We start from the raw sequence: 25626 nt of genomic DNA on the forward strand, positions 1-25626 counted from the left end.
GGAAATCTTTAAGTTATATATATTAGGGGGATGGTGAAAGGTAGCTTGTTTAATAAGTATGAATAATGGTTCCATATATAAGTTGAAGAGGAGAGGGGAAAGAGGGCAACCTTGCCTGACTCCATTGACAATTTTGATTCTGTTAGATACATGTTTATTGATTTGTATGGTGGTATATGCTGTAGAATAGAGAGTTTTTAATTTGTTTATAAAAGCGATTGGGATGTTGAAGTATGGTAAAACAGCAAATAAGAATTTAGTGCTTAGTCGATCGAACGCCTTCGATGCATCTACTACTAAAGCATATATCGGGTGTTTTTTTAGGTTAGAATGATGTATCATTGCTTCTAAAAGTAAGGTCTGATCATTAGTTTGTCTACATGGAATAAAACCCGATTGTTCGGGGGAAATAATATATGAGATAACGGCTTTAAGCCTATTAGCCAGGATCGTGGCTAGAATTTTCATGTCTAAGTTAATCATGGAAATGGGTCTGTAGTTCCCAGGGTTTTTTGGGTCTGTATTATGCTTGTGGATGATAATAGTTCTAGAGGCGTTCAAATGGATATCTTTAAACCCACTGGAGATAATATAATTAAACAATACCTTTAAGATTTTGGAAATTTTCATATTAAAAGCTTTATAAAATTCTGCCGTAAACCCATCTGGGCTGGGGGATTTGTTGAGTTTAAGGTTTTTGATGACAGAAATAATTTCTTGTGTATTAATATCTCTCTCTAGGAATTTATTTTGTCTCTCTGTTAGTTTGGAAAAAGTTAGGCTATTAAGAAAAGATTGTATTTTTGTTTCATCAATCATGCTCTCAGAGGGCCCATAGGTTTGGGAGAAGATATAGGTTTATGGTAATCCTTGCCTTGGAATTGTATTTCAGGTATAAAAGTAGAGGGTTTAGTTAGGTTGATCACTCTGGCCAGAAATCTAGAGGGATTATGTATTACATCTGCGTATAAGGCCAAGGATTTAGTCTCATGTAAACTCAAGTTATCAGCTTGTAAGGAGATTAGTTCTTTTTGTAGCTGGATTATACATTCTTCCAGCAGTGTAGTGTGATTCACTTGGGACTCTATTTCTGCTTTATGAAGCTGGGCAGTCAATTCCCGTTCTTTTTTGTTCCGAAGATTTTTATAATATGCGGCTTTGTTTATCAATAGCCCCCTAATCATTGACTTAACTGCGGCCCATTCACAGTCTATGGGAGATTGGAAGGAGTCCTTTGATTGAAGAAAGCAATCCAGATATTCATTAATTAGAGATTTTATTTCCTCTCTCCCCAGAAGGTTAGGGTTCAACTTCCAGCAGATATCTGTTCTGATTGATGGGACCTTACTATGTTGGTGAATACTTATAGAGATCTTCGAGTGATCTGAAAGTGTTCTCAGAGATCGGGTAAAAGAGATGTCCATGTTATAAAATACCAGGGATATAAGGAAAAAGTCCAGTCTAGACCAGCTTTTGGCACAGCTAGAGAAGAAAGTGTAATTTTTCTTTTTCTGAACCGGGTCCGAAAATATGTGCGGGTCAAATAAGTTGAAGTCTTCTTTCAATTCGATGATGGCTTTGTGGGTTAAGTAGTTAAATCTCGCTTTGGGATTTGATCTGTCTGTTTTGGGGTCCTGTACTGAATTCCAATCTCCTCCTACAATATAGTAATGGTTAGGAAATAGGGTGATGAGGTTGTACAATTTCGTGAGGAAAATTTGTTGGGAGGTACAGGGGGCATATATGTTTATAATGAGAATAGGTTTAACTAATAAAGGGTGTTTTGTAGTGAAGTAACACCACCTACCCTCCTCATCTGACCCCACCTTTTCTATAGCCGAGCCAAAATTGTTTTTAATAATAATGGCCACTGAACTATTCGTAGTGCCTTCTGACGCTATGATCCTTTGGATCCAGGGTCTCGATTTTTCTTGTTCCCATTGCTGGTTCAGCAGATGAGTCTCCTGAAGAAAGGTAATATTAGAGGAAGATTTCAAGGTTAAATGCATAAGCAGTTTTTTTTTTTTAGGTGATTGTAATCCCTTAATGTTCCATGATTCTATGTTCCACAACATCTAGGTGAGATAAGTACATTAAGCTCTAGGGAATAACTTGAAGAATAGAAACAACACTGTATATTATTGACACACTGTATTATGAGCATGAGGGCAAGTATGATAAATCCTTCCCGCTTAAACCCGGTGCCTATCCACCTCCCCCTAAGCCCGGAAGGGTCTGGGAAAATAATGCACGGTGGTCTTGGAATCACCAAATAAGGGAAAAATATTGTTCCCAGATAGAACTTTCTAAAACTCCATACACCAAAATGCATAGCAAAGCCCATGCAGTGTTTAGCACAAAGTTAAAAACTCTGCCAAATAAAGGTACAAGGATGCAGAGTTACATATTTAGAAAATAACTGTTCATATCTCATAGGAGGCTGTTGTAACTTGTTAATTAAGGTTGTGCGAGTCTTGAGTGAAGATCTCATTAAATGTGTGAGGGGGGGGGGACTTCCCCATTTAGGGTCTATGTATAGTTAGGCAATTAGCCTGGTGACCAAAGGTCAGTGCCATAAATTCTGGCATCTTTAATGATGACTCGCTTCACGAAAGTGTATCCCAGCTAGCAAACTTATGTATATCCATAAAGATTAATCCTGTGTAATTATCTACCAGTGCCTCATCCTGCAGAATCAAAGGGTGTTTAAGGAGAGTGAAAAGCTCAATTACCTCCTCTCCATTACCTGGACATCTCACTATCCCTTTGTTTAACGAGAAAATATCTAGTCTTTTAGATGACCAGGAGCTGTTATAAATCCTGAAGGGAATTAATCTCCAAAAAAAAAAAAAAAAAAAAAAAGTCCTCTCAGGCTCTCCTATGTAGTGGTGACCTCCTAACCCAACTCAGTTGGGTGAACCTCACTGGATTCCCTCAGTTATTCATTATCAATTCCACAGCCCATTCTGATGATTTGCGTGTGCAGGAACAGATCTCAGCTGCTTCTAATGCACTGAGTTACAATATAGTATCAGAAAAGGGAAGCCTGCACTGTAATTGTCTGAACCCCCTTGATAAATACATTTCCCATACATAAATGTCTATAATTCTATTTAGTTCTTTTACCATCTTACTAGGGTTGTACATTTCTGAAATTCAATTATTTACTGAGGTAATTGTTTCATTATTCAGCATTAAGAATAACACCTAGGCATGTCATATTTCCTCAAGGAAAGGTCGTCCGCTATGACATGTGAATTCTGCCTTCAGTTCTTGTCAAGGAGAGTAAACAAGTAGGTTGTATCTGGAACAAGACTGTCGGACAAGGTTCAGATGTTCATGTTAGCCAGCTTGTAAGTGTTAGCATGAACAAATGGTGTTTGTACTGAATTTCACAAAAACAATGTCCAATTTCATTCAGAATGTTCTAGAAACTATGCATTCAACATGCATTTTTTACACACATAGTATAGTTCTGAAAGCACTACAGGCATCCCTGAAAGTACTTATCCTGTTGGAAGTTAAAAAATGAAGAACTGTTTTATACAACAGAGTCAAACACCTCTCAACATTAAAAGCATTAAATACATTGAGATGACCTTGGGAGCTCATTTGTGAGTGCCCAAGTCATAGATACATAAGGTCAAGGTGTAATCTGAGGATATATCACGTAAATCAAACATATAATATCTTTAGTTTACTTCTCCATGCTTGCCGTATTTATACTTTGTAAATAATGTCCAGATTGCTCAGTATAAACAATAAGGCAGACTCCATGCAGACTTGCTGAGCTTTATTGGTTGTGTAGGTGCATGCGTAAATTCTGCTTTTTTTTTCATTTAGGTAATTTGTCACTGAGTGCTGTATATTCAGACCAAAGCTATGGTTTTTAACAATGCAGCCAGTTTCTTAGAAAGTGAAAAATTTCTTATTCTCTTGTTTATCATCAGTTTGACAGGTAGCTGCCTCTGTCTATATGCTCAGACTAAAGCACCACAAACCAAACCAGGGATATATTTTTGTATCTGAACTAAAATAATCAGTCACAAATGCAACCAAAACTAGAATAGGCAAGTGCATATAATTAGCCAGTATTTGTAGGTGCACATATAGACATTTGGTCGCCAACTAATATACAGGACTTTTTCAGATAGATTGGAAGAAGCGTACAGCTTCTGGGCAAGCAGTACTAACCTGCGTGAAATGCACGCTGCAGTCATCCAGAGTTACATCCTTCGAAGGTTTCTTCTTTTAGTAGGAAATCTTCCAATGTGGGTTAGATCTTGTAAACTTTTGCGTATACTTTCCCAGATTGATCGTGATTGTTGGGAGCTTCTGCTGATTCGGCTGGCCCGCACTCCGAAGGCTGAAGATATCTGGAAGTTTTTAAATCGCCGAGAAAGCGCTAAAAGGTGCTGCGCCTTTAAAAGCCCTTTGCATCAAGGGAATGTTGAGGGTCACTGAAGCGTCGGAGGTCTGAGAGACTTGTCTAACAGGCCTGTAGAACAAGGATTTATCCAGGGACTGTCTCGTAGGTTGCGAATCCTCCGTAGCTGTCGCTAGACATGGGAGAACCAGGGAAAGTCAGCCAGTCAGTTAGTCAGGTATGTTTATGAGCCTGAAACTGTTCAAACTCTTCGTAAATATGTTATTCAGAGATCTCCTCTTCTTTTATTTCTAAGAGCACATGCTGTAGATGTTCTTTTTCAAGAACTGCCTTTTTTAATCAAACATTCAGCAATTTATGTTGGACTTTCAGTTTGCGAGCTATGAAATAAGACTGACAAAGTACTTTACATTACTCAAGGTTGCTAATGATTTTGTATCTTGCAATAGCACATTTAGGATATTAAAAATAACAGCTAAGCCTTTAGTGTTGCTTTGTCCAGACACTCTAAATGTTTTTTCAAAAATAACCACTGCTTCGTCATAGTTATGTGCTGATAGTTGAACCCCTTGGTGAGTAAAGTTGAGGGTATTAGGATACCTCATTTGGAATCTGATTTGCTTTTTAATCAAGTAGGCGCAGAAAGGAGCTAGTTTCTGTCTCTCTTGTTTGATTGGGGTTGGAAGATCAGAAGAGAGGGATATTTTTGAGCTTTTCCATAGTATGAATTTCTGTTTTTTTGATGCAACTGTTAACTTATTCACATGTTGGTAGTTTAGGATCTTAACATATACTGGTCTTGGATTGGTATTGTCTCTTGCTGGTCTTAGGGCTCTGTGTGCACGTTCAATAATTATTTTATCTGAGAGAGGTTCTTTATCCAGGAAAATAGAAAAAATTTCAGCGATGCTTTCTAATAAGTCTGTTTGTGTTATACTTTCTGGGATGCCTCTAATGATAAGGTTGTTACGTCTGGATCTGGCTTCGAGATCAATTAATTTCTGTTGTATGATCTTTATGTTTGTGTCATTATTAATTTGTTCTTTTTGTATCTGATCCATTTTAATCTCATTTTCCAGCATCCTTGCTTCTGTTTTGTCCATTCTGGTTAAGATTCTGTCTATGGATTCATTAAATTATTTAAGCTGATGTGAGAGGCCTTGAATTGCTGTTTGAATGGGTAGTAGAGCAATCTTTAGTTCTTCCATGTAGTTTGAGTCAGATTTCTCTTTTGATGTTGCTGGTGTTACCTTAGGTGTCTCTTGTTGTTTAGTAGTTCTTGCCCTTTTTGTGGTTACTTCTTTTTCTGGGGAGGCAATAGTTGAAAATTTTGCTTTAGTGGTTTGAGTTTCCATGTGATCCAGTTCTTTCGACATGGTTTAGTATCTTTACACTGACTTTTTTCTTCACAGGAGTGGAGGGCCTCCAAGGCCTAGAGCACATGTAGTCCGGACTAGTAGTAGAAGAGACCGACAGATCAGGCACAATCCTTTCCAATAGATCCTCTCTCTCCCTCTCAAAATGTTGGTAAGCACAGTGGGTAAGCTTCTTCAATCTTCTGTAGAATTATTATGTTTTGAAAAGAGCTTCAATCCTTTAAATTAGCTGTTAGATTTTAGGAGAGTGGCAGAGCTCTGTGAAAACACTGCTTATAGGATGGCAGCCATTTTGGAACTCCAGTAGGATTTGTAGTTTATTAGTCCTTGTTTACAGTTTCAGTTTTTCTTTGACTGACATCTTTTTTCAGCATTTGATACTAGAAGAAAGTTACCCAGTGTTAAAGATAGAGTATTTGATTATGACAAATGAATTGCATGAACATCTGCTTGTATTTTGGAGGGTTAAAGATGGAAATAAGGAGAATATATTGATGCACAACATGTATCAAATAAAACACACTTTAAGTTTTGCGATGAGCACTCATTGTCAGGCAAAGTCTGAAAATGCATGCAGGATTTGCAGTACTGCAGTCCAATATCTGGGATGGACAGAGTATTTCTGATGTTTATGCAAAACCAGTGTACCCTTCACAAATATTGTATTTTTGGAATCTTCATTTTGGTAAGGTGCTGTTCAGCTTACTGAACTTGTGAGGTCTATAATTCTTTGGGTGTGGGGCAGCATTAAAATGTAATATGGAAGAGTGCCTGAGTAGTTTTAGTTCTTCATTCTTTTTTTACCCATTTTTCTCCTGTATTCATTTCTCTCAAATTTTTAAAAAATACAGAGTTGAGCTTGTGTTGATCAGCTTATTGAAAGATGGGTAGGGCACATTAGTCAGTGCAGAAAAAAATGTTTTTTAGCCATGTAACCAATTTGTAGCATTTAAAAAACAACAGTAAAAGAAAACACAGGACAAGGACACCTACCCCACAAATTTGTTAAAAAATACTGTCCGTCCATGACTGTCCGATCAGCGAAGTTCTGAACTCCACCAAAGTATTACTACTACTACTGACAATTTCTTGCTCTCTTTTTCCCAGTATGCAAAGTGTGGGAAGAGAGCGAGAACCAATCAGTAGCCATCCAGCCATCCACATCACGTATGTGACTGCGGACGTGGCAGTCTGATCCCCTTCCACTTTACTGTGCAATTAAACTGCATAGACTTCTGGGCATCACACTGATGGCTTCTCTCCTTAATCTGGATTGCTTTTACAGCAGTCCGGATTTACAGAAAATGAGGGGTTTTTTTAAACCTGGAACTTGCCGAGCATGTGCAGTTCAAGTTCCAGGACTTATTAGCGAGTCAGACGGACTTGCAGCTAAGCAAAGCAGCCAGCCAGTAGTATAGTAATACAAATTTAAATAATTTATAAATATTTATATTTTTTAAATGTTTTTTCTTTCTTCACAGCTGGGGGGGGGCTGCAGCCCTGCAGTCCAATGGCACAAACCACCACTGGATATGTGCTCCTTCACCTTGTTGACCCTGCTGAAGGTGTTTTCTCAGGATGATGTTGTGTTGCATGGCACACACTGTGAATATTTCAGTACATGTCCCTGGATTGTACTGCAGGGCTTCCCCAGATGTATCTAGGCACAGGAACTGTGTCACCACCAGCCCAAACACATGCTCTATGATATTTCTGGTTTGACTGTGTGCCTCATTATGGCATTCTTCAGTGTGTGTGTGTGTGTGTGTGTGTGTGTGTGTGTGTGTGTGTGTGTGTGTGTGTGTGTGTGTGTGTGTGTGTGTGTGTGTGTGTGTGTGTGTGTGTGTGTGTGTGTGTGTGTGTGCATTTCTGATGGGTGTCATCAGCCACACTTCCAGTGCATAACCTGCATCCCCCAGTAAATGACTCTGTGGGGTATCCCCCCAGTGAACATCTGATGCAGCTTGGGAAGTGTGCCAGGTATGTGAGCCACAGCAACTGCCAGGACTGCCAGCCCACACATTCAAGATGATTCTCTCGGCATTACATATAACTTGGCAGTTAATAGAGTGAAAGCCCATTCTGATAATGTAGAGCCTTCCCTGTTTCTTGGGTGGTGCCTTAATATCTACATGCATGCAATCTATGGTACTCAGTATTTCAGGGTAGTGTGCTACAGGGTAGAACTCCTATATATTTCAAACCCTATCCACAGGAGTATGGAGAAAATATATGTCGTCACTAGCATGTTGGAGCATAGCATTCAAGAATTGATGGAGGATCCTGGATGCTGATGCCTGTGACACCCCCAGTATGTCCTCCTGTTTGTCTCTGAAAGTTACCTGTAGCTACAATTCTATGTGGTAACACATACCTTTGTCTCCATTGGCATGGGTTCCCATTAGTTTGCCCTGGCTCAGAGTTGATGATGACAGAGGTTGCAGAGTTCCTGTAGTGTGTCCCTATCCACCCTGTAGCGCTCTATAATTTCTACATCATGTTGATTGTGATAAGTTACCCAGGGTCTGAAAACTCTTCTCCTTCTTGGCCTTGGTCTATTAGCAGCAGCAGCAGCAGCACACACTTCAGCCTGGTGCACATACACCTGAATTAAAGCAACAGCAGCCCTTAACATTGTTTCTGTGTAGACTCCTTTCTGTGGCTGTATTCCGATAGATTTTGGAATTCACAGGAAAAAACAGTAGTTAGTCTTCACAGTTGCTTTATAGCTTGTTGAATAGCTCCTCCATCCTGGATTGGTTGATTAGCATAGAATTCAGCTGTTTATGCTGTAATTTGCATGCCACAGTGTTTATTGTGCATGGCTCTACACACCGTGTAGAGACACTGAATCCAAAATGGTGTGCTACTATTAAAGGCTTTATTGAATCTGGCCAATAGTTCACCATCCAAGAGGGTGCAGTTTTTAAACAAAAACGTGGAAAAAATTAACTATTCGATTTGTGGCATTTAAGTGAATGTTTATTTCTTAATTACTGATCGCAAAGTTGGAGTGAGCTAAGGGCCTTTTTCATCCATGCTTTATGGCAATTGCACAAAGATAGGAAGAGAAAATTATTTTACAGTATGGTGACATTTAAAAATGAAGAAATACTATACCATTATACAAGCACTGCATTATACAGAATATATACATTATTAGTACAGTAAAAATCAAAACATGCATGCATTATGACGTGTTTATACATAGAGTCTATATTATAACATCGAATTTTATAAAGTTTGAATGTTATAATATCGAACCAGTTTTGTCGAATGCTGAAAACAATGAAGGTGCAGGACACCAAATTCTTTCGCAGGGAAAGAATTTGGTGGGCCGTTGCTGTGGCTTCGCTGTTTTCAGTGTTTGATATGTTGGAACATTACGGGTCGGGTTCAGGTAAGTGTGCGATTGTGTGTAGGTTAGTGTTAGGGGCGGGTTAGGTGAGTTAGGGTTAGGGAGTGGGTCAGGTAAGTGTGCGGTTGTGTGTAGGTTAGGGTTGGGGGTGGGTTAGGTGAGTTAGGGTTAGGGCACGGGTGAGGTGAGTGTGCGATAGTGACGGACCTTAGGGTTAGGGTTGGGTTAACGTAAGTGGATAGCTAGTAGGGTATGTAAAGTTTAGTTTAGGTGTAGGATTTTAAGTGTATGTGTGTGGATTGCTGTTTTTTCTGTGTGTTTTTGTTGTGTGTATGTTTCTCGGAATAGCAATCTTTTCCCCTGGGAAAAATAAATCACTATTCTAACTGTTCGATGTTTGTGGATTTCGGTGTTTAGGGTCCAATATTATGACATTCGATCTTTGCAGATTTCAATGTTATAATATAGACCCTATACATACACACACACTCCCATGCATAGATAGATAGATAGATAGATGATAGATAGATAGATAGATAGATAGATAGATAGATAGATAGATAGATAGATAGATAGATAGATAGATATGATATATTCTAATATTAGTCATTCCATTCTATATCCTTGAAGTAATGGCGTTCATTACATTGTTTAAATATTTAGAATTCTCAGCATTTCTCATCTCCTTTGTGTTCCAGTTTCCAGAAATAATTTTCAGTTTTTGCAGGAACAAAAGCTGTGTTTTTAGATATAATGTGCCCCAATGTTATCAGCAAAGTGAATTATGTTTTTTTTTTTGTGACTTAATATTCTGAATACCATCTAGTTAAGAATCTCTGAAATGAAATTACAAATATTTATATATCAATCCTTTTATGGCAAAAGAAAATATGAATAAGATTTAACAAAAAAATAAATAAACTTACCTGGCAAAGCTTGCTCAGTAATTTGGTGTTCTTAAGGCTGAATTTGACCAGTGCTGCTTAATCGAAGTCTGAGTTGATGTTTCAGTTAACCTGATGTTAAAATAGACCTACTAAAATGACATGAATCTGTCTGCCTTCATTACTACAGTTTAATTATTTAATTTCCTTACAGTCTTAGCAACAAAATGTTATAAGACTGATGGGTTAGCAACCTTAACCTTAAGATAGACACATCTAGCAACACCAGGAATGGTCTGTGCTCATGGGACATTTAAAGCTGTTCTGGATATTCATTAGATAGGTGACCAGACAGAATATGCAGAATATTCCAATCAGATGTTTTGTCAGTAAAATAAAGGACTCTATAATAACTCTGAACTTGAGTCCTCCATTTTCATCTTTTCTTCTTGACAACTAGCTAGTTTAAAAAACCCATTGGGCATAATTGTTAAAGTATTCTCTTCCAAGGTAAAATGTTCAATCCTGACCTCCGGCTAATGCTTGATTGGAGTTTGCTTGTTCTCCTTGTGTCTCTGTGGAGTTTCTCCCACCTCCTAAAACATGCTTAGTGTTTCCATCTCAGACTCACCAATGAATGGAGCCGTGGGCAGCAGCACATGCTCTACATGGTGCCCTATAGGGGTAAGAGTTGTATAAACCAACCACTTTGAGCATCCACTGTGGTGCACAGCATCTACAAAATAAGAGAACATGAATCACAGACTGTATACAGTGGCAGATCCAGCCACTCAACAGTGTAAACTATGGCTCTAGGTGATTCAGTCATGTTGACTAATGTTGCCAAATTGGCATGGGTGTTTGTCTGTGATAAGTGGGTTGAGGATCCGGCCTACTCTGACCTATACCAGAGACCCATGCTAATAGTGGGAGTGGTGTATGTGCTCCTTATGGCCAGCGTGTGCCCACCATAAAGCCCAGCAGCCCTGGGGTCAATAAGCTACTGGTTGGTTGGTATCCAGTTGCCTAGCTTGGGTTACTTGGGATAGCTCTGTTGAGCAAAACTGGATGCAAAACCAATCGACCTCACAAACATGAACTATAAATTGCTACACTCAGTGTATATTCACTAGCAGGACAGAGCTTGGAAGTGGATGACATGATGGTAAAGAGGAGGCTGGGCATCCTATGTATCCAAGAGACGAGATGGAAGGGCAGTGCAGCAAAATCACTTGGATTGGGATCCAGAGTCTGCTACTCAGGAGGAGGATGGGCTAGAAATGGTGTGAGATTTGTGGTGAAATGAGAGAATTCAGAAGAGAGAGGGTTGTCGTCAGAAAAAGTGACAGACTTATGGCAATCAGACTCCAGCCTAACGATGGGACAATATTCATCCTCTTAGTGTGATGTCCCTGCTCAGGGTCAGTGGTCAAGGAGTCTCGATCCTCACCATGGCCACTGATGAGGAAAGTTCACTTTGAACAAAAATAGATACACACAATATTTTCAGATGCAGTTCTCTGCACCAAGCACAATTTCCCTTAATAGCACACACAGAGAGCACACTCAGTCCAAGGGCTGGGTTTCCCTCCCTATCTCCAGGGTCCCCATAAGACTCCCCACTGGCAAGCTGTAGAGTTGAGTCGTCAGCTGAGTGTTCCAAGCCAAGTCCTCCACTGCCCTCTCTGTGCAACCAGTGCTCTGTGTCCCTGTTCCATGTAACTCATACACACACTCTTTGAGATTTGATTTTTACACCTGGGAAAGGCTGGCACAGTTTTAAAGGTAATACCTAGACTATAAGGTAGTTCTACCACCACCAGAATGCTTTAGAGCCAGCTACCCTAAGGCTCTTACAAGGTACCCAATTATACTGAGTAAAATTAATACTGATATGAATGGTAGTGTTTGACTAATGCAGCAAGATTTTCAGGAGTGGCCACAGTGTCACTTAATAAATATAAGTACTGTCTAAGGTTAAAATATTTTCTAAAAAACCAGCCACAATGAAAAGCTTAAATATATTTAATAATAAATAATGAAAGAATGTGAATGTACTAAATATCTATTTACAATAAACACCAGAGTTATAATCACAGGAAATCTTAAAAATAACACCAATGAGAAGAGTCACACAGATACAGAAAAACAATACTTAACTAATCTCACTATATTTTCCTGTCTGAGCTACAGAATTACTGTTTCCTACTCATTTAATAAAGCAAGGCAAGATGAAGTAAGTGAGTGGCCTTCCTTCTTTGTCAGGTTTCAAAAACAGTCTGCCCTGAAACTTCTACCTCATCTAGTATTAAAACATCATTTCAGCGCTGGCTTACAGAATTATATCACACACATCTGGTCATCTGACTTCTGGCTCCCACACTCCCCCCTTTACTAGCAACTGAAACAGAATCTGACACCTATGTGTCATAATACACACACATAGAACTTTGCTAAGATGTATTATAGCATTTGGAAGATATATAACTATTTCAAAAACTTGCACCCTTCCAGGGTAACAATTAGTTTGCCCCTAAGGACAATACAGTAACATTCCTAGTCCTGGTTTTCACAGACATTTTGTCTCTGTCTGCAATCAGAAATGTTAGATACTCTTTTTCAGTATACTCTGTTACAATATATTCATTTCAACAGTTAAAATGCAGTCTGACATACAGGTATTTTTTCTTTTCTGTCCAGCAGGACCCAGTGTTGGTACATTTTTTAACACAAGCAACTTTACAAATACAATTTCAACACAAACACCTGTACAAATCAGTTTGATATACAAATGAAATATAATTCTTTATGCTGGCATATGTTACACATCCACTGCCCTACATTTCCTGGCATAGCTGGAAATACCTCACATCATCACACTAAGCCTATGCCCCATAGCAAGGCTGTGAGAGTGAAGAGAAGAGTTAATTTAAACAGCAGTTGCAGGACCTATTAGATTAAGGATGACAACATGTATTGCTGTTGATAATGGATGATTGAATACACATATCAAGACTGACAGAACAGAATATGAGGACTGCCTGAGTCGACATGGGTGAGGAAACAGGAATAAACAAGGAGAGTTTATTCTAGACTTCTGTCTGGCAAATGGCTTGCTGGTAGCCAACACATTGTTCAGAAACAAATACAGTCACAAGATCACACACAAAAGTGGCCAACATGCAACCCAGGTAGATTTCCTCCTAATAAGGCATGAGCATTGAGGTAGAATCAATGATTGCAAAGTCATTCCTAGTGAAACAGTCAGCTCACAGCATAAACCACTGGTTGCCAAAATCAACTGCAGGCAGTGGTCAGAGAAGGTTCTGAGGTCAACAGAAACAAGACGGAAGACCTGGAAGTTGACTGGAGAGAAAGCATAACAGTTCAATGAATTACTCAGGGCTCTAGCACCCAAAGAGTTGGAGAAAATAGGTGGAGTTGAAGAAAAATGTCAGCACCTCATAACTGCATATGCGAGGACTATAGAACAGATATGTGGCTGAGCCAGGTATGAAAATAATGTACATAAGGAAAGCTGGTGATGAAGTTCTGAAGTCCAGGAAGTCATCAAAAGAAAGAAGGAGTGCAGGAAAAAAGGGGTGAAAGAAAAGATGGACTAGGGTAGGAAGGAATACTGGTTGACTAACAAAAGAGCCTAAGAAAAAAGTTGCAATGGCAAAAAAACAGGGCATCAGAGGCACACTACCAGCTTCTGGAAAGTGACTCAGTAGATTAGAGGCAAACTCTGAGCAAGAACTTTACAAAGGATAGAGAAATGGATTCCAAAACTGAAGACACATGGGATGAAACTGAGTACAGGTAAGACATTGATAATGGCTACAAATGGAGGAAATCAAAAGAAGCTAAGAACTGAGATAGAAGGGAAGATAGTGGAGCAGGTTAACAGCTTTGAGTATCTGGGAGGGGTGATCGAGGAGAAGGGAAGGCTAAATGATGAGGTCAAAGCTAGAATCAGAGGGCCTGCAACCAACTGACACAGAGTGTCAGGGATAGTGTATGATAAAAGAATGCCAGAGAAGATGGATAGGAAGGTGCACAAAACAGTGGTGAGACCAGTACTACTGTATGGTAGAGAAACCTGGGCAGTAAAAGGCAGAGCAGCTGAGGAAGTTAGAGGTGATGGAAATGGGTGGTAGAATGCACACTGTGGGACAGACAAAGAAATGAGGAGAGCAGAAGGAAAAGTAGCTCCAATTGCAGAAAAGATCAAAAAGAACAGATTAAGGTGGTTTGGCCACATATGCAGGAAAGCAGAAGACAATATGGTGAAGAAGATATGGGATAGACATGTAGAAGACAAGAGGAAATGAAGATGTCTAGCAAAGAGGCGGATGGATTGTGTGAGAGAAGATCTGCAACAGTCAGGCAGGAGTGTTAAAGAAGGCAAGAGTGTAGCATTGAATCAAGAAGGATGGTGACAGTTAACAAGACACCCTGATCCCATGTAGAACATGGGAAAAGGGGGGTTGATGATGATGATAGTGATAATGATGATGAACTACCAGTTGACCACAACAATGTGCAGAACTAGTAGTAAAAGGTACCACATTCGCTGATTAGAGTGACAAAGCAAATCTGCTGGCCAACACATTTAGCTCAAAGTTTACTTCCCACTCTCCCCTACCACCCTTTGTGAAACCCCTACTAGCATAATCCCCTCCCCAACTATCAGCAGGGATCAAGTCATAGCCCTGCTCACTAAAGCTAAAACATAGCCTCAGTGGAGCCTCACAATATCTCAGCTTGCCTCCTAAATAGCCTGAATCATGACCTATCGGACCACCTGAATGACTTTTCAACTACAGCTTCAAATCAGGCTACATACCAAGGGAATGGAGGACAGAAATAGTTATTCAGCTTCACAAGGGTGGATCATCAACTGAACCTGGAAACTATGGACTGGTCTAATATGCAAAGCCATGGAATTAATTATCTTGGAAATGATCAACAAAGACATTAGCAGTCTAGAGACACTGGTCCCATCCCGGTTTGGTTTTGTCAAAGGAAGGTTATGCCTACTTAACCTTGTAGACTTCTTTGAGAAGCTAACCAAGGCAATGGATGAAAGGAAAATATTACTGTCTATCTAGACCTGACTAAGGCATTCTACACAGTACCCCACTCAGGTATTGTGGGCAAACACACCAAATTAGGCATAAATCCCTACACAACTCACTGGATTGCCAGCTGGCTCACAGATAGGACTCAGTAAGTCAGAACTGGTGAGACCACCTCCACCAAAAGGCAGGTCACCAGTGGAGTACCACAGGTCTTTATGCTGGGACCACTTTTGTTTGGCATATACCTTTCAGATGTCAAAGCTAATATCAAGGTCCTCTGGCTCACCGAGACAGAAAATGACTGCAAACTGGGGGCAATCATAATTCCACCGATGGAAACAGCATCCTGCAAGAGAGTCTAATATGGAAAAATGACTTGTGCCAAAGCCATGGATTAAAATTAAGTACAAAGAAGTACATTAGAGTGCCTTTTGGGAAAACATACCCAGGCAAATAACTTCATTGATAAGATACCCCTAACAGTTGACCCATTAGTTAGAGGTCTGGGAACATATGTAGACAGTAATCTAGGTTTTGATCAACACGTGGCCAAGGTAGTAAGAAAAGCATTCTATATCACCCAACTTATCAGTAAGTGTATGGCATCCAGGTCTAAGAAAGTTGTAGTACCACTAAACTCAACCCTTATCAGATCCATTATTGAGTACAATGCCCCTTCAGCACGTACATGACTAGACATATGCAACAGTTGGAATGCCTACAGAGTTCCTCACTAACAGAATCCATGGTATTATCACATTGTCCTATATAGATTGTCTTGGAGCCCTACCTCTATGCTCATTCTCCTACAGGTTCTTGAGAGGTGGTCTGTGCTTGATATAAAAAGCATCCTTAGATCCAGCCTTGATAGAACTTTTTGACATCCACAATACAAGCAGCACCATAAACACTAAATCCAGGGATATGAACTTTTCTTCTGGCATAAACAGACATGCTTATGAGACAGGTATGTGACTCAGAGGATCCCCATGCTCTGGTATAGGCTCAGCATCCATTAGACGCAGAGTCCATCCCTAACTGTATTTGAATGTAACACTGGCCATTGGATGGGAAATCACAAATTCATCCATAGGCTGACCCCTATACCTCTTATAGACAGAGGCCAATAGTAAACATTCCCTAAATAATATGCCACCACATAACTTTTTAGCAACATTCTAACATACCCCTCCTAACTAACATCCCCTCCCCAATTAAGACATGCATGTTATAAGGGGATGCATTTGAGTTGTGTTGCGCAGCTAGGTTTATAGAGACACTGGCGGTCACTAGCCTGGTATATACCTATGAATCTATGAACAATCCTACAACCTGATCATTTCTGGCTTTTCACTATGAAAAGATAAAAAGGAGATGATTTTATAAACTGCTACCAGTAGAAGAGAGCTAAAATGATCATCTTTACCCATCATTCTTACATCTTGTGTCCTTTTTTCTTTCCTAAGACCCATTAATCTATCTTGTCAACTAGCCGCCATCCACAAGGATCAGACCCCCCACCCATTTCCTTTAAAACACTTCAGTCCCTCTTCCTAAGATTTCCAGTCCAGTTTCTCCACAGACTTACAGATCCATGGAACACCTTAATATATCGGTTAAAGTCTTTGAAAATCTTGTGTATATACCAGTGCTTAACCATATTAATATGTATAATTCATCAGCCCAAGCTCAAAAAGCGATTAATAGAAAATGGAAATCAAAATCTAAACCAACTATACTGGAAGTAGTGAATATAGTAACAGAGATAAAACAACTGGAATTGAGATCTTTAGAAAAGGGTAGAAGCAAACTACATAGGAAAAAAATGGGAATTGTGGGAACAATACATACAAGGGAGGAAAAGGCCTAAAAGGCAATAGGACTTAAATGAGTTATGTAATGTTGGAGTGAGAAAGATTGGGTAGCTTATAAGTGGTGTATAATATTTGCCACTTTAAGTGTGTCAGTATGGTTTGTGATGTAAAATGGCTGCGACTAGGATTGTGTCTGTCTGGTTTGTTTTCATTTATATAAATGCACGATTGCCTATGTAGTAAGTGATGGTTTAATAAAAATGTTTCTTGTTTAAAAAAGCAGGAATTGAATAATTTATGTAATATTGCTTATATTATATGATACATAGCAATATATATATATGCAAAGTATAATGTTTGCTATGCTAATATAGTTTGATTACTTTCATATGAATGTAAATTTGCCTAGGTTACAAGTGATAATTCAATAAAGGTGTTTGAGAAAAAAGCATGGTATTGTGAAGGTTTCAGTATGATGACCCCTGTCTGTTGGTATAACAGATTTTATACTGTCCAACATGGAAAGGACCAAACTAAGTGGTGCTCTCTTTGTAAATTCAAGGAAATATTTTGAATCGTCAGATAATGTCCTTATCATGTCCTAACTTAAAAGGGTGGGTTTTGCTGATTGTCTCACCAGATAGTTTCACAAGTACTTTATTAAATGCCAGATAGTTTCACAAGTACTTTATTAAATGCCCATTCCAAGTGGTGATGGGTACTTCACAATCCTCACTCAAAACATGTTAAGTATGAAATACCTCAGGCCTCAGTTTTTTTCATGCAGAGTTTTTCTACCTGTTTATTAGTAACTTGACCTCCCGTGTACACTACATGCTGATAATCCTGTCATTGAGAAAGTCATATTATCACTGGGTAGCATCTAAAATCATCTGCAGTTGGAATTCAGCATTCTCTGGCTCTGGCTCCTGGTGAGTAATGTAATACTGAAGAGTCTCAAAATGAAAATAGGTATTTTGCACCCTCTAGATACTATAAAAATGAAACATGCGCTGTATATATAGCACTTCAATACTGAACAAGCTCAGGTAGAGCACTTCTAATACTTAAATGATTGATTAGACCTCACGGTTTCATTTAAGTTCCACACTGGAAATTGTGTTGAAGTATCCACGGTGGTACAGCGGTAGCATTGTTACCTCATAGCAAGAGGTTCTCCTGATCGATTCTCAGCTGGAGTGCCTTCTGTATGGAGTCTGCATGTCCTCCCTGTGGTCGAGTGGTCTCCAAAAGACATGTGTGAATGGGCATGCCTTTGCTGAAGGTTGGGCATTGGTCTGGCAACTCAGGGCCATAAAAATCGACTGCCAATCATTAGCAGACCGGAGTTCTGCGGTGGCGACCCCCTAACTGGGAAAAGCCAAAAAACAAACAACAACAACATTGGAAATTGTGTTGAAAATATCCTAAAAAATCTCTTACTTGTTTTCCTTATTCTGGGTACTTGGAGAGCAACATCTATTAATGTGTTTATGCTGTTCTTGGTGTGCACACTCCCTGTCATAGCACTCAGTTTTGGATGTGTTGTATATCCAGAACAAACTATTTTCAAGATATATAAATGTATAATTTTGTCAGATCCCTGAGAAAGCACCACTGAACTCCTTTACAGAAAGCTAACTAAATAATAACAGTCAGCAGATCTGTAAGTAACACAAGCGATATCCTGGGCATCCAAGAAGTTTAATGTTCACACCAAAAACGAACCAAGACAGCAAACCAACACGTAAAACAGTAAAAAATTCAATTAGAAATTCAGTTAGAAATTCAAGAATACTGAGCGCTTTCACCCGCTCGATTACCTGCGGGTTTCATCAGAGTACATCTTAAAATTCATTGCACCAGCTTATATAATACCAAAATATCCAATGAATCAATTAATCTTAATTTAATTAATTGTTAGTGTGGTTCCTAATTAGTCTTTTCAAAAAAGTAAATGTTGTTTTAATACCTTAAAGACAACAACAATGAACAATGGACTACTAAATAGAATTTCTTTGTTTGTGTAATTTAAATAGAGGGCTATTTAACCAATAAAAATGATAATACTTGTTAAAAACTATCATGAATATATTGTAGTTATTTTAATCCAACATGAATGAATTAATTTTATATACATTAAATGTTAATATATATAAAGTAGAGAAAAGTATATATAAAAAATATGTAAAAAATATATATATATCATCAAATCATTCATTCCAATGTAAACATTATTTCATAATTAAAAAACATTATATATAAATACCAGAATAAATAAATAAACAAAGTTAATAATATTAATATTAGACAATACATAGTACCACTTATAATCTTAAATATATTTTGGATTGTAGTGTAATTTGTAATTTCTTGTTTTTTATATCGTTTCTTATTTTTTATCAATTGTGTAAATAAATGTAATGGTGTAAATTTAAAGTATTTAGCTGCACCAGTAACTGTCAGCTTTCCGTACAAACACGGATTTCAAAGATACATGAGAGTATCAATTAACAGCAATATCCAACTGACTGGTTTACTGAAGGAGAGAACTCAGAGGGTATAATTAAGCGACCACAAATTGTATTAATACTTGCATCAACTTTTGGCGAATTTATGTCAATACTGATTTTTAAGCAGCCTTGAACTGATTGTTTTTTGAAACCTAGAAATACGGACAGAACTAGGGTGTGTCAAGTAAAGTTTTCAACTGTACGAGTAACTGTCAGTTTTCAGTTGCCTATGTTATAAGTTGGGTCAACATAAATTATTCAGCAGTAACAGCACCTACATTGATTGTGTTTAAGTTTTACTACACTATGGAAGCACTATTAAAACAACACCTGGAAGTTACTAATCGACTAATTACCTTACTTCGGGCTGATAAAGCTCAGAACAATGACATTGACCCAAATATTACTATTACCGAATCACAAGAACAACTATTCACATTACACTCCACACCGGGTAACAGTCCCAATGCTCCGTCAGCCAGTAATGGTTCATCGAATCAACCTAGAGGTGACACACGAAGGAAGGAACCAACCCTGAGGTGTGACAGTGGGAATATGAGCTGGGGACGGAAGGACATCTAACAGTCGGAGATGGGAGAATATTAATGTGATTCTACAGGCACCTTCGTTTAAAAGTATTCCAAGAAGTAGTATGCAAGATATGGGCTCTTTGAACGAGCAGATTGCTGACTTTGAAAAAACGCTCAAACAATTCAAAACCATCCAGATGGACAATGCCTTTCTGGAGAGATCCCTGGAGTTGGAACAAGTTCCAAAAGGTTTGAGAATTTTAAATTACCTTTTGGTTTTAGTCACAACAGTGTGCTATTCAATGAATTAGTAGCCTTGTATGACAGAGCAGGGTTAGACTTGCTCAAACTTATTATTAAGAACAATAACCAAAGACTATCAGTATTGAATGAGAAACTTATAGACCTGGATAACAACATTAAAAAAGACTTGTTATTTGAACATAACAAACACAGGATGGACTACATTATAAAAGAGATGGACAGTTTTGTGTCGAGAGGGCTTGAATATAAAAACAAAAAATTAATAAGAGACAGTAATGATTATATTCATAAAAGGGCATATCACCACTTTAAAGAATTCAAAACATCTGTGCAGCAAAATGAGAAAGTGAATCGATTGAGGGATGAAGACAGGAACTGTGAACAAAGGAACATTTATACTTCTAATGTACACAACAACAAAAATATTAACAAGTATGGACATTATGGCAATGTTACAGACGGGGATGTACAAAAAGAGAATGAGGTTTTTTTAGAACAACCCCAACTAAGGAGATCAGAGAGGATAAGAGACAGGTTTCAGGGGGGTGGTGCACAACAGAAGAATCAAGGGAAGAAAATGTACCTCAGAACCAATTCGTATTATTACTAAATGGCTCAGTAAGTCACAACAATGAAACCACTACACAAGATATAAGTGGGACAGAATTGACCAACAACGTCAAACCACCAGGTGGAAATTTGGTTATGCAAGAGAAAACAGTTGGTAATGATTTGACAGTTATGAATGATACAGAACTAGACATTCTTGATGGTGGTAGTACGATCAATGATTTATGTAAAATAACCAATAGTGGTGGTTTTAATATCTACAATTATAGTGACTTCAATTTGAATCAAAGCCATATTATGTTATTTAAGAGAGGATTTAAATTTGTCCCACGATTTACAAGTGACATTGGTAGAATACTCATCAATTTGAAATTATACACGAGAATGCTTAATTTAAAAGTGTTTTTTACTAAAGCAAGCATACAAGAGGAGATGAGAAACGAAACTAGAGTCATTACACTAAAAATAACTAGTACATTTATTCCGCCTAATAATCCAATAATTCAGGTGTATGAATCACTATGTGAAACACAAATTAGGAGGGAATTAAAGAAAAAGAGTATATTGAAGGACAACTTGACTGAAAATGAAAGGTTTTGTATTACAGAAATATGTTCAAACAATGAACATAGAATTATGAAGCCAGACAAAGGGGGTGGAGTAGTGATCATGTCAAACACAAATTACATCAACAAAATGAAAACTATGTTAGAAAATGAAGACACATATAGTAAAGTTCTTAAATATGAAGTACAGAGAGCCTATACAAAAATTGATTGGCTACTATATGAATGTTTGATGGAGGGCATGATTAATAAACAGGAATATGAATTTTTGGTAGTGGAACACCCTATCACCCCAACTATTTTTGGCATACCTAAAGTGCATAAGAGTATTCAAAACCCTCCGCTTAGACCGATTGTTTCTGCCAAAAACTCTAAACTTGAAACGATAGCTAAGTTTGTAGATGTACAATGTAAGGACATCTTAACAAAGTTCCCACACATTATCAAAGACTCGTGGCATTGCCTTGAAAAACTAAGAGAATTTAATAAGAACTATAGAGGAGAAAAGTTTTGTATGATAACAATAGATGTCATTAATCTATTTAGCATCATACCACACAAAGAAGGTTTACAATACTTTGAAAAAATTTTGGAAAAATACAGTGGACATCACACTGTTAAAAGAAGATTACTAGTAGACTTCATGGAGATGATACTTAACAACAATTATGTCATCTTGGAAGGAGAACATTACAAACAATGTAGAGGTGTTGCTATGGGGGCCAGATGTGCCCCCATCTATGCTAACTTAGTGTTAGCATTTTGGGAGATTAAACAAGTGTTTGTATCGCACTTCTGGGAGAAAATTATTTTGTATGTAAGATTTTTAGATGACATTTTGATTTTTTGGAAGGGGGAAGAAGGTGAAATACGAGAATTTATGCACTTCTTAGAAAATAGTACTAATTTTTTAAAGTTTACCTTCCAAACAAACCATGATCAATGTGACTACTTAGACATTAGAATGTACAACAAGGATGGAAGGATAGAATCTACCATTTTTCGTAAAAAAACTTACTCAAACAGTTATTTACATTATGATAGTAATCATCCCCACTTTCAAAAAAGGAATTTGGTGAAAGGCCAATTAGTTAGACTTTCTCGTATTATTAGTGAAGACCAAAACCTTGAGGTTGAAATTAAACACTTGCAAGATATGTTTAGTGACAGAGGTTACCCACTAAATTTGTTAGAATCCCTGACTAAAGAAGTGGTGAGAGACAGGGATACAAAGTACAAACCTATAATTATTAGTGGGGAACATATGAAGCCGAAAGAACATGATTTTAACAATAAGAAGGACTCATTTATTCTACCATATAACACAAACTCTAAAGCAATAATGACAATATTAAACGACACATGGAAAAGTGTAATAAACAACAGTTTGGAAGTTAAAGAAATAGTTGGCTTACACCCATCAGTTACACATAGTAGGGGCATGAATATGAAAGAGATGTTTGAAAGCAGGGTACAAGGAGAGACTACATCTAGAATGAAAAAATGTGGATTTTGTAAAAGCTGTAAATATATAAATGATGGACCCTATTGTACCGTGTACAACTATGGAAAAACACTTAAATGCCCAGGTATATGTAACTGTAATACTAAATGGGTTATTTATATGGCAAGTTGTATTTCATGCCCAGCATATTACATAGGTAAGACTAAGAGAAAATTACACAACAGAATTATGGAACATGTTAGGGATGTGAAAAACAAAAAAGAATCAAATGCCCTGTACACACACAGTACCACATGTGTTAATTACAAAAGATTCATCTTTTTTATTATTGACAGAATTTATAATCCTGAGGAAAAAGAAGGGGATTTGGACAATTTACTATTAACTAAAGAATGTTTGTGGCAACTTCGTTGCAATGCCAGTACAACTCCTGGTTTGAATGGCCACATTAGTATAGCTAGTATTTTAAAACAAAAGTCTATAAGTGTTTAATTGGAATTTTATATATTATATTATATTTGAATATGGTTAAAATGAAAGTCTATGAAGATTGTTTTGAAGGAATTTTTTTTTTTAAAAAAACACATATAACATATTTTATAAACATTTTATAAACATTTTAAGGTTAGAAATTAACTATTTTAGTATATATATATATAAAAAAATTTTCTTTGTAATATTAACATTTACACAATTACATTTATTTACACAATTGATAAAAAATAAGAAACGATATAAAAAACAAGAAATTACAAATTACACTACAATCCAAAATATATTTAAGATTATAAGTGGTACTATGTATTGTTTAATATTAATATTATTAACTTTGTTTATTTATTTATTCTGGTATTTATATAAAATGTTTTTTAATTATGAAATAATGTTTACATTGGAATGAATGATTTGATGATATATATTTTTTACACATTTTTTTACATATTTTTTTCTCTACTTTATATTTATTAACATTTAATGTATATAAAATTAATTTATTCATGCTGGATTAAAATAATTATAATATATTCACGATAGTTTTTAACAAGTATTATCATTTTTATTGGTTAAATAGCCCTCTATTTAAATTACACAAACAAAGAAATTCTATTTAGTAGTCCATTGTTCATTGTTGTTGTCTTTAAGGTATTAAAACAACATTTACTTTTTTGAAAAGACTAATTAGGAACCACACTAACAATTAATTAAATTAAGATTAATTGATTCATTGGATATTTTGGTATTATATAAGCTGGTGCAATGAATTTTAAGATGTACTCTGATGAAACCCGCAGGTAATCGAGCGGGTGAAAGCGCTCAGTATTCTTGAATTTCTAACTGAATTTCTAATTGAATTTTTTACTGTTTTACGTGTTGGTTTGCTGTCTTGGTTCGTTTTTGGTGTGAACATTAAACTTCTTGGATGCCCAGGATATCGCTTGTGTTACTTACATTCTTTTTGTGGTTCCTGTGTTTTAAGTCAGCAGATCTGGTTTACTGATTTCTTCCTCATCTTTAAGCATAACATAACACTGAATAAAGACCCCTTTACTTTTCAAGAAGTTAAAAGTTGCAACTCATTTCTTTCCATTAAGGTCACAAAATTCAAGTTCTTTAACATAAAAAAAGACTGCACTTTGGAATTCAGTAGGAAAGAAAGCTTTTAGCAAGCTACCATCAGTGACCTGGATACAAACCTCTCCAAATGTTAGAAATGATAATAACTATGGTTAATTTAGGTCTAAGCTTTTAAACTTCTTAGCTAATACAAATAAAATACAACTGCTTTAATGACAATGGCTAATTTTATCTTCATAGGAATAGGTATCAGACCAGTTTTTAGCTTGGTTCTTATCTAAGGAACACTTTAGGTTTTTGTAATTTAACTTCTTTCATTGCACCTGGTTCTCCGTCTTTTTGATAACCTCAATATAATCTAGTTTTAAATGCCTATAATTTTCCAGATTTTTTTAGTACAATTATTTCTGCTCAACAGTGAACTTGTCTTTTTCTGCATTCATGTTAAGTCTACTAAATAATATATGCTTCGCTTTAAGGAACCCTTTCATCATTTGTTAATTACTGTCTCTGTTGTGCTGATTCTGTATTTCTGTGGGTTATTCATTTTTTATTTTGAAATACTAACTGCTTTGTGTGCCCTCTACATTGCTTAGCCCAATTATACAAGTGACCTTCTAATTCTGTATAATTTAAATATCTGAATTTTCAGGATGTTCTTTTGCCATTAGTCTTGTTCAATTTGAACTTCTGCCTCTTTCTCTATGTACTGCATTTTTGTTGTACTATTAAGTGTGATTTTGTGTACTAGTTTGGGGTACTTACACCTACTGGTCTTAGATTATGGATGAAAAGAGTAAGTTCATTCAATTGAAAAACAAAAAAACAAATGCAGTGATGCCATGCCTCATGGCATCAGTAAATGTTCAGTGCATTTTATTAAGTTTTATATGACCAGCTTTAGTCTTTAGTAAAAGTAAGATGCTGTGAATGAAACTTGGATATAAAAAGGTCCCAAAACTCTTCCCAGAATTGCTAGCTACATTGAAAGCTCTCTGTTGCAGATTAAGCATCAGTCCAATGTTTTGCTTGTGAACCTAACCTATTTGTGAATTATGGACTGATTACTTTAAAATCAATCAAAGACAAATGCACCACGCAGACATATCTATCATACCACATTTTTGTGGAAGGAAAATACATCCTCATACATTTATTAGATCCTTAGTGAAAGTGGATATTTGTTTAGTAGTTGTAGTGGTATACTAAGATCTGGCAAAGAGTTTCCTTGTTCTGCCCC

General features: G+C 37.1%; 1 long non-coding RNA gene across 1 annotated transcript in view; it reads left to right on the forward strand.

The window, feature by feature from the left end:
* LOC122800128 overlaps positions 1 to 25626 on the forward strand; it is a 924001-nt gene that overhangs the window by 755827 nt on the left and 142548 nt on the right. The window contains exon 2 of the long non-coding RNA XR_006364536.1: positions 5800 to 5914. This is a non-coding gene — a long non-coding RNA (uncharacterized LOC122800128). The remainder of the gene's footprint in view (positions 1 to 5799; positions 5915 to 25626) is intronic.

Source organism: Protopterus annectens, chromosome 4.part0, assembly GCF_019279795.1.
Source record: "Protopterus annectens isolate FY-2018-M chromosome 4.part0, PAN1.0, whole genome shotgun sequence".
In the NCBI taxonomy this organism is placed as follows: domain Eukaryota; kingdom Metazoa; phylum Chordata; order Ceratodontiformes; family Protopteridae; genus Protopterus; species Protopterus annectens.